This window comes from Prionailurus viverrinus, chromosome B4 (assembly GCF_022837055.1).
Source record: "Prionailurus viverrinus isolate Anna chromosome B4, UM_Priviv_1.0, whole genome shotgun sequence".
NCBI lineage: Eukaryota > Metazoa > Chordata > Mammalia > Carnivora > Felidae > Prionailurus > Prionailurus viverrinus.
In genome coordinates, this window is record NC_062567.1 from 4777507 (window position 1) to 4787866 (window position 10360).

The following is a 10360-nucleotide window of genomic DNA, read 5'->3' on the forward strand; positions in this document are numbered from 1 at the left end:
ATATGAAGTTGACTGATTTTCTCCATGATGGTAAATCTGAAAGATGCTTGTATACAAAGTGCAAATGTCAAGGGAAAGTTAAACTGGCCTCTTTTGTTCAGTGTCAAATTCCATTCCATATGACTTCATGGTGATTTCAGCATAAGTGACCTTGAGCTAAGTCAACCAGATAATATTAGAGAAATCCAAGTAATATGAATATCAGGACACTTGAACGGAAATAACAAGTTCCAGCTTCCGCTGGTCAGGAATAAGAGTAACACAGGAGGCATTTGGACATTTTCTAAGCAATTTCAGAAGACACACAATGACTTATATTTTTTAGTATTCCAAATATATTAATTTAGGTCTAGATATGAATGTTTAGGTCCTATAGTGGTATGAATCATGAGGGTTGGCCCCAATGTTGTCACATCAAAACTTCATAAAGTATTTCTTCAACATCTCGTGGGTGCTATGCACAGTAAGGGTCACAAATGGTATAGTCATCATCCTTACTTCCCCAGATTATGTAAATTAGGTGTGTGTGTGGAGGGGGGGGGGGGTCCAAAGGGGTATAACTCTAATGTAGGGAAGACCAAATGGTATTCTCAGAGCATCAACTGGTTGGTGGAAGAAGTGGCAGTCATGAGTTCTATATTATTTCACATGATGACGACGAGAGTGGCGTTGGTCTGAGTAAAGTAGCTATGTTTTTGTTTTGAGACTTGCAATGATGCCCCAGGGACTCTTCCAAGTACTGTATGTACAAACTCATTTACTCCTCACAAAACGCCCTCTTGACACACAAGACAGAGAGAGTTTTAGTAACTCATCACAGAGATAATAACTCAAGCCCATCCTCTGGTTCATATCTACTCAGATCGGATTCTTTTTTAAGTTGCATGTGTTATGCCCAGAATTCGTGATCCCCAAAGACCACTAGGGAGCCGAGTCCGATGCAAAAGCAAAGAGCCTTTATTCGAGCTAGCTCGGGCTCAATCCCCTACCTGCACCGACGCAGCGGTGAGATACCAGGGAAAGAGAGGGAGTTTCAAAAGCACAAAGGTTTTATAGGGGTCTAGGGGCAGCCGATTGGCTGGGGAAGGGGCGTGTTTTGATCAGGAAGCTTGAATGGGTGAGCGGGAGGTCACTCAAAGGGAGGAAGCGTGGTCTAGGTGAAGGACACAGAACAAGATGGAGTCGGCTGGCGTAGGCCCGCCCTCTCAGCATGAAAATTCCTCAAACCTGTAAAACATTTTTTTAAATGTAAAAGTCAGCTGTATATCCAGGCATTTTTTTTTGTGGGGAGATAAGGAAAACTATTCATACATTCCTTATGGTAGGCTTAGCACGGGCAGTATTCTGTCGTATGGTGAAAAATTTTGAAATTAATTGAAAATATTCATGATCCGTAGACTATTTTAAATACCCTGTACAGAATATCCCAGATTATTTGTAGCGTCTTTTAGGAATAATAATAATCACAATAATAAGATTATGGACATTCCCCTTCTCCCATGCTTTTTCTTCCAACATTGCTAATGTTCCTGTAATTTCTGCACTATGGAAATACAAATAAATCCACCGTTGATTTCCACTGGGGTTTCTCTCCCCCATCCCAGAGCAAGAGACTAATTTTGACTCTGGCTCCTTTATCTGACCCCAGTGATAAAGTAAACAGTGGAAAAAGTTTTTAAATATAATGAAATCCTGTTCCAGTGCAAGAGAGCTTATGCGCTTTCAGAAGAAAAGCAGGCTCTTTAACTCTAAAGTTTGTATTGCAAAGGAACAATTTTACAGTAGCATCATATTGAATAACAGCCAATAAGCCTAATTGAATTACAGTCATTATGGGTTGAAAGAGGAACAGCGAGTAACTTGTTTTACCAAATGCTATGCAATTTACTCCGTGTCTATTTAGACTTGATGTATAGACCGAGGTCAATTACTAGGATTCTTTACTGGCTCACAGCCTCCTCCTTGAGGAAAGGGTGTACTCCGGAAACTGGGGGCGGGGGGGGGGCTGGTTCTGGTGAAGCAACTCTTGAACCAGTCGCTGGTAGTAACATATGTTACTACTAAATAGTTATCTTCACCAACTGCCATCCAACTGACGCATGAAACAAGGTGGATGTTTACTATGAGCATTTCTCTCTGTAGAGGTATATTTCAAGTCGCGTTCCTTTATTTTGAGAGATACACATTAAGTGAAATGGGAAGAATGAACAAGACCACTGGGCACACACCCGCCTTTCTCTCCAAAGTTAAAAGAAATCATTGGGGCGCCTGGGGGGCTCAGTCAGTGAAGCGTCTGATTTTGGCTTGATTTTGGCTCAGGTTATGATCTCACGGTTCGTGGGTTCAGGCCCCGCATCGGGCTCTGCACTGACAGCATGGAGCCTGCTGGGGATCCTCTCTCCCCCCTCTCTCTCTCTGCTCCTCCCCTGCTGACTCTCTCTCTCTCTTAAAATAAATGAATAAACATTCAAAAAAATCATTTATGGAACCTAGCAAAGTAGAATGCTCCAAAAGAGGACCAAGTCAGAGAATTTTACAAGACTGCAAATGAAATGTACCAAAGAAAAAAATTCAAAAGTAACAGCTTGAAGCATTGTTACACATCACTTCATACATTCTGTTAAAGGATACCCATAATGGAAATATCCAAATAGCTGATCCACATGCAAAAACGTCTGTTTTGTAAAAAAATTTCTACAGTAAACCAGCTATCTATTTGATTGATTTTTTTTTTATTTACTTGTTTATTTGCATTTTTCCAGATTCTGTTGGCATCGAACAGACAGTTTGCCCAGATCAGCACAGCCTGCCTTCAAGGTACAGAGCTGCCCCCCCGGAAGCTCATTGTAAGTCGATGGGCACTCAGCCCCGAGAACACACTGTCCCAGGGAAGCGATGTGGTCCGTGGGAGGCAGCTCTCCAGTGTGGCCCACGGCAGTTTAGAATGTGATGTGCTCAGCGAGAAAATGGAAATTCGGTCATGTCGAGCTTCACGATACTCACTAATTTTGATCCGGCTTTAGCCGTGAATTCCTCTGGCCCCAGGTTCTAGATTCCTTGGAGTCCTTGCTAAGCATCTGCCTGCACAGCGTGGAATCATCTGAACCTTGGCTGAAAGGAGCCACAGACTCGATTAGGGGAACAGCTCTTTGGAAGCTGGAGAAGCTGAAGACAGGACGAGGACTAAAGGCACCAGCTGAGGCTCTGCCAAGGTCACTGCTCAGGGCTGCAGTCTGAGGAGGAGGGGAAATAGGCACACCCCACATGCCTTTATGAAAACACCCTCTCGTATTGTGAACCCCCCTGTCATATTGTGAACCCAGTAGAAACGGGAACATAAACTCTCCCGTACAAAATCATGACTATAGAAAGCCTCGTGTTGCCCCATCTCTCTGCCATCTGTCATGCCTTATCATCCCACGGCTAGGATCACTGTGGCCTCTCTGACTGTGGGCCCAGGCCGATCGGAAATGGTTGTTCCCTTCCCACAAGAACGCAGGAGAATAAAACAAACAACAATGCGTCTTCGTTCTAAAATGTGACATTTTATTCATCGGGGATAATTTGCATTCATTTATGTTTTTTAATATATTGCATTTAAATATTGCTAATCTTGATGACTATTTTGGGCATCCTTTTAAGTCACGGGCCTCAGGGGAGTTCTGGGCTCGTCTTGTCCTAATCCCAGCCCCGCCACAATTTATGTGGGGGTAGGGCCCAAGTCAGAGACAGTCTACATCCGGAAATGTTGTGAGATCTTGGGTATCTATCTCATTAAAAAAAATAATAAGGAGGAGGTCTGGGGTGCCTCGGTGGCTCTGTCGGTTGAGCGTCTGACTCTTGATTTCGGCTCAGGTCATGATCCCAGGGTCGCGGGATCAAGCCCCACGTTGGGCTCTGTGCTGAGCGTGGAGTCTGCTTAAATTCTGTCTGTCTCTCTCTCCCTCTGTCCTTCTCCCCTGCTTGCTCTCTGTCTCTTAAAAAAAATGTTAATAAGGAGGAGGAAGAAGAAGAGGGAGGGAAAGAGGAGGGAGAGAAGGAGAGGAAGGGGGAACTTTTCAAAGAGTTGTATTACTTTAAAATTCACTGGAATCAAGTGGAGGTTTTAGTTAAGCAATTCAGTGATGTAACCAAATCCCCCCAAGATGGTTGGCAGGGCAGGATTTAAATCGGTGCTTCTGAGGTGTCTTTAATGTAATTCATTTCTAAAACAAAATTATGCTCTGAGGAAAGGTAGCACATGTACAAAGTAGAATTAGACATGACCGAAAGCCTTGGCTATGCCTTTTGACTGTGACCTGGAAATGTCAGTCCCCACAGCATGAGCTGTTTAAAACTCATGATGAGAAATCAGAACAAGTAGATAGTTGCCACATCCAATTGTGCCCTTGCAGAATTAAGCCATAGGGACAAAAAAGAAATGAAGTTGTTGTTTTTTTTTAATGTTATGTTTCTCATAATCAGCAAAAGGTACTTCCTAAGTTTTGATTGCACAATGCGAGACTCAGCGTTATAACAAATACGTTGTGTCCGGCCTCTCCTGGTGAATGTGGAGACAGGCACCCATCCGATCCAACAGAACATCTTAGTGGTTGGTTTAAAAGCACACAACTAACCCAAAGCCTAATGCCTGTGGCGTGAAAGATACAAAAATAGTATACACGACCTACATGTAGTGACTGCAAGTCTTGAATTGTTTGGAAGGAGTCCAATTTCCAAATTTTATGTTCCATTGTCTCCAGGGTTGGCCCAGTCAGACCACTTGGACACATCAATATGCCCACGTAATGTCATACTGGCAACGCGAGCATTACCTCTGTGCCTATTTGGAGGCATTCTAGGAAGGATGCTTTGCTTCCCGAAGTATCTTCCCAATTCTCCATCTGTCAAAAGTCAAAGTGGCAATACTTCCATCTCAGGACTCCTGGGAGGATCTAATTTATACCTAACTGTGGCAGATCATCCGTGCCCACCCACTATCTTTTTCTAGAAGCCAAATGCTTCCAGACTAAGATCAGGAACCAACTTGGTCCTGGAGGGAAATGAAGTACCAAGGTAACTGAACATGGAAAAAATAAATAAATTTAAAATAACTCTGTATCATCAAAATCCCTGACGTTGGAACTGAGCTGAAAAGCTGAACAGTCCTCAAAGAGGGCCTGTCCTCTAAAGGTCACTTCATACGTGGCCAAGTTGGAAAATGGACGAGAAGGAAGCCCCCGAGGGTGGCTGGGGTGCAGCAAGGGACAGAACTGAGACGTATTCAGCTCTCATAGGGCAGGACTGCCACCATCAGCATTTCAGAAGTGCCACGGGATCATGGCTGCTTCCTGTCTTCTGGTCTTCCCCCTTCTGAATGGGAATGTCCATCGAGGTTATCCTGTCATCATTGCACTGTAGCTTTTTGGGGGTGAGTATGTGGGGAAAATGTGTCCGTTTGAGTTCATGCATCTCCGGATCACAAAGAGTCGTATCTAATTTTGATGAAGACATCACTGAGCACCATCTAGACTTTGAGTCATGTGCAGGGACCGGCCAGGAGTTGGGATTATCTATTGTGGGGAGACGGGTGTGCTTTCTGTGCAGGAAGAGGAGAGCAAAGGGTAAGGAAAGAAGCCAAGATCGTTTTTTGCTCAGCCAAAGAGCCACATTTCATCACTTCCCTGGTAATTGGGTTGAGGCACCTGACTTGTCCTGGCCAACGGACTGGCAAAGGAAGAAATGACTCTAAGGCAAGAAAGAGCCGGCGTGACTCCTCCATTTCTCTCTTTCTCCGTCGCTGACCTTGGATGCTCCATGGTCCAGATCATGCAGCTACAAGGTGCATGCCTTTACATGAGTGACAAACAACCCTCTGAAATTCTTTAACAAGGGGCACATTCTTTCATGTGAAGAGTAGAGATAAGATTTAGAAGACAAATACACCTATGAGAGGGAATGCAAATTTTTCTATCAGAAACAAAGTCAGATTATTTCTTGATATCAGGTTTTGTTCCTGAAAGGACAGTAGATGTTTTTAAATGAGGAGAAAAAAGTAGAGGAAACACCAGAGAAGAAAAACAAAAGAGACGTTTTGTGTGTTGATGGGGAATTAGGACACATATTGCCTGTTTAACTTAGCTTTGGACTGGCTCCGAATGTGGGGGTGAGAGGGGAAAAATGTCCTAACTGGACTTTTTATAATTGGAAAGGAGAAGAGCTATCGGGTCATATACACAAATGTCCTACATCTGAATGGGGCTGTTTTAAAAGGATGAGCTCAAATAGCTTTGTAAACTGTGCACCATAGTGAAGATCCCAACATTTGCTTGACTAATCCTATCATGCCGGATGTAATACACAGAGGAAGCTTCTAACATTTTGTAGAAAAAAATAAAAAAGATAAACATTACTCCAAAATTAAAATAATTCAGGTGTAGGTAGGAAAGCAAAACATGGCCTCATTTAGAAAATAGTGTTTAAGTTTCACAGGTCTATAAAAACAAACCTGGCAAATGTATAACTTCTGAATCACTTAGGAGACGGGCAGTTATTTTAGTATTATGCATAATGAAAGTTTAGTTGTATAAAATTGGATATAGTGAAGTGTTAAGATATTTCACCAGGATTAAGCTAATCCTTCTCTAACACAAGGAAAAATAGTTGCCAATAAACTCTCTATTTTTAACAGCCACTTGAGAGAGACAAGATGAGACTTATAAAAATCCCTTTCAAGAACTTTCCAGTACAATAACAGTTTACACCCAACACATACATAAATACATTTCAGAAACTTTGCCTTTGCCAAGTTACAAAGTCTGACTTGTCAGACTTACATCATGTTTTTAAAAGCGTGTTTGAAATGAAGCTTGTCATACATCAGACTTCAGTGAATCTAGAAAGGATTGTCCTTTTTTAAGAAATGTAATGGGCTTCGTTCCCTTTGAGTTTTTCAAAGAATTATTTTAGGATCAAAATTCTTTTTAAAAAAAATTTTTTTTTCAACATTTATTTTTGGGACAGAGAGAGACAGAGCATGAACGGGGGAGGGGAAGAGAGAGAGGGAGACACAGAATCGGAAACAGGCTCCAGGCTCCGAGCCATCAGCCCAGAGCCCGACGCGGGGCTCGAACTCACGGACTGCAAGATCGTGACCGGCTGAAGTCCGACGCTTAACCGACTGCGCCACCCAGGCGCCCCTAGGATCAAAATTCTACACGTGGAAGAAGCAATGGATTCCGTTGCGGTTTTTTTTTTGTTGTTGGAATACACTGTTTTCACTTGTTTCCCGTGTAAACGGGCCTTCCCCCAGCCTTTATAATGTTGGTATCAGAACACAGAGATAAATGCGCTATTGAAAAAACGCTTTGAATCTGAGCCCTTCAATATGGACTTTCATATTCTGGTGTCGAGCCCCTGGGTCAAGAACGGGCATGGCCATAGCAGAAGATTCTGATCCTGGATTTCAAGATTTGTTTGTGGGAAAAGAACATTTAAATGAATGATGAGGGGTCAATGGTGATGGCACAGGAGCAGAGACTGGGCCACTCTGTAAGAGCCGGCCTGATAGCAAGGATCAATTTGAAAATAAAAGATCTAACTAAAAACAGGTTAGAGTTGTATTCTCTGCATGTTTGTTCTGCTGACATGTTATGTGATTTAGAAAGATGGGCTCTGGGATCAGAATGCATGGGATCACATGCCTGCCCATCAATTCAGAACGCTATGATCTTGGGGCGCCTGGGGGGCTCGGTCGGTTAGGTGTCCCACTTCAGCTCAGACCATGATCTCGTGATTCGTGAGTTTGAGCCCTGCATCGGGCTCTGTGTTGACAGCTCAGAGCCTGGAGCCTGCTTCCGATTCTCTGCCTTCCTCTCTGCCCCTCCCCCACCTCAAACATACGTAAACATTAAAAAAAAAAATTAGAATAGTATGATCTTCGGGTATGTGTCCAAACCTCCCCGATCCCATTTCTTACTACTATTTTTTACAATCTCCTAAACATTTTCTTTATAGAGCTTATCACTACTTGTGATTATGTTCTAGCTTATTCAATCATTGCTTATCATTCCTATCACAGTGAAAGCAAATGAGTGTGAGTTCTGTCTGTTTCGCTCGCCATCATTTTATCCGACTCCTGTTCAGTGTCAGCATTTTGTGGGCACTCAGTAGAAGCTGGTTAAACAAATGAATGAGTGAATGAATGAATGAGGTTTTCGGATATACCCATCTTTGCAGTAGAGATGTACTTGACGTCAGGGTGATCTTACTCGGTATGGCCTTGGGCTGACCAAGTGAGCTTTCTAAAATATAGTCTTTCCTGAAATTAAATCCTAACTTTTCTTTGCCTAAAGCTTCGTCCTGTTTGCATGGACATTGCTAAGCTTTGCTTCTGGGATTCCTTTTCCTCTGGTTCAGGAGCCGAGCCCTTGTGTCTACACATTCTCCTCATGAGTGTACTCAGAGATGCAATCCTTTTACTGTCTAGTGTGCTGGCTTGGAATTCCTTTTATCTTTTTAAGATGACCTTGAGTACTTTAATTGGATTCATTAAGTTTTAATTTTAAAGTTTCTCAAATGCCCGTTTCTATTACTTAAGAGGGAGAAATAGGTGTTTCAACATATCTCCTGCATGCAAAAAAATATTAGTGCATCTGTCTTTATTAGATCATAGATCTATTTGTAGCAATAAATAGGATACTTGAGTCTAACGGCAGAAATAATGTGTACTGTTGTACTAGGGCTTTATGAATGATGAGGAATTAAAGGGAGGTTCGTTTCAGAAAAAGAGATACAATTTTATGTATGGGTCATATTTCTGATAAGAGAAATGACAAATGTCTAGATACTATAATCCTATACTACATGCTATAATAACTAAAAGAAGTCTAAACTGAGACTGGTTGAAGTCTCTTAAACTAGCAACAAAGGGATGGCCTGACCAATAGACTTAATTGTTTCTTCCTCTGTCATCTGCTTTCCAACATCTATCTTCTTTTATTTTTTTTTAAATTTTTTTTTTCAACGTTTATTTGTTTTTGGGACAGAGAGAGACAGAGCATGAACGGGGGAGGGGCAGAGAGAGAGGGAGACACAGAATCCGAAGCAGGCTCCAGGCTCTGAGCCATCAGCCCAGAGCCCGACGCGGGGCTCGAACCCACGGACCGTGAGATCGTGACCTGGCTGAAGTCGGACGCTTAACTGACTGCACCACCCAGGCGCCCCCCAACATCTATCTTCTAATTCTTCCTGGGGGGGCAAGAGGGTGACACAGGGGAGAGATGGAGACACCAGGAGAGAGGGGGAGGCCGGGACTTTCCTGTAGCAGATGTGATGTGGTGAGACTGAGTCTGGTGGCCACAAACACACAGGTCAGCTGACATGTGACGGTGGACACGTGCGGTCCCACGCAGAAGGTAGGCCTTAGGTGCTCATGGGCACACTAGAGCTTGGCTACTTGGCTTCCTGCCCGGCCTCTGCTGCAGGACCGCAAGGAAACCAGTGGGCCTCCTCCTCTGGGCATGGCTCCATGGGATGGCTTCAAAAGCCAGAAGCAGCTTGCCATTTGCAGGGATACTGGTGCCCTTGGGGGTGGTGCACACCGTTCCTGGAAGTAACATCAGGTCCATGCGTAGAGCGACTGGAGCAAACCCCTGTTCTGTCTCCCTGCTCCAAAATCCGTTTAATACATTGTCCTCAATAGAGGACGAATCAGATATTAAACTGATAAGAACAGAGATTACACTTGATCTTGGGCAAAAGGCGGGGAAGCGAGTATCTCCCAATTCTTAATCCCGAACTCAATCGTGTCCATCTTAGATCGCCAACTCTATGAAGTACACATGTAGAAGCATGTTTCACTATCTCAAGACCTCCTCTGGATGATAGATATTTCTGTATACTCAACTTCTTAACCTTTACTGGGAAGCGTCTTTGGCAAATGAGATGATCGGAACTCCCTGAATTCTGGTTTATCCTTGCAAGATATTTGTAACAGATGCGGTTTAAGACTCTTTCACAATGCCTGAATTAGCCAAAGCTATGGTCACCCAAAGTTGTTAGGGATCGGGTTTGTAAAACAAATCAGTTGAAATTGCAAATGATTCTCCAGTGTGGAAGATCTGTGGACTTTGTATGGAAATTCTCTGTAGTAGACAAAGATTTTTCAATTTCATTACAAAAGAAGATATCGGGGGAGTCTTCACTTCGATAGGCTCAAAGCGCTTCCTAAAAAATGGTATTAGTAAGTGCAACTTTGACTTTCAGACCTTCAAGTCTGGAATTTTGTTTTTGTTTATAGTCAAGCTCCAGTTGGATTAACTTTTCTTGCCGATAACTATATATTCTGGATAAAACATAAAGAAATAACTATGTGAGGGCA

The 10360-nt window shown here is 43.0% G+C and overlaps 1 non-coding gene across 1 annotated transcript; it reads right to left on the bottom strand.

The window, feature by feature from the left end:
* Positions 1-9570: 9570 nt before the first annotated feature.
* On the bottom strand, positions 9571-9754 carry LOC125171471 (U2 spliceosomal RNA). Its single transcript, XR_007154371.1, has one exon. It is a non-coding gene; the product is annotated as a U2 spliceosomal RNA (small nuclear RNA).
* Positions 9755-10360: the final 606 nt, after the last annotated feature.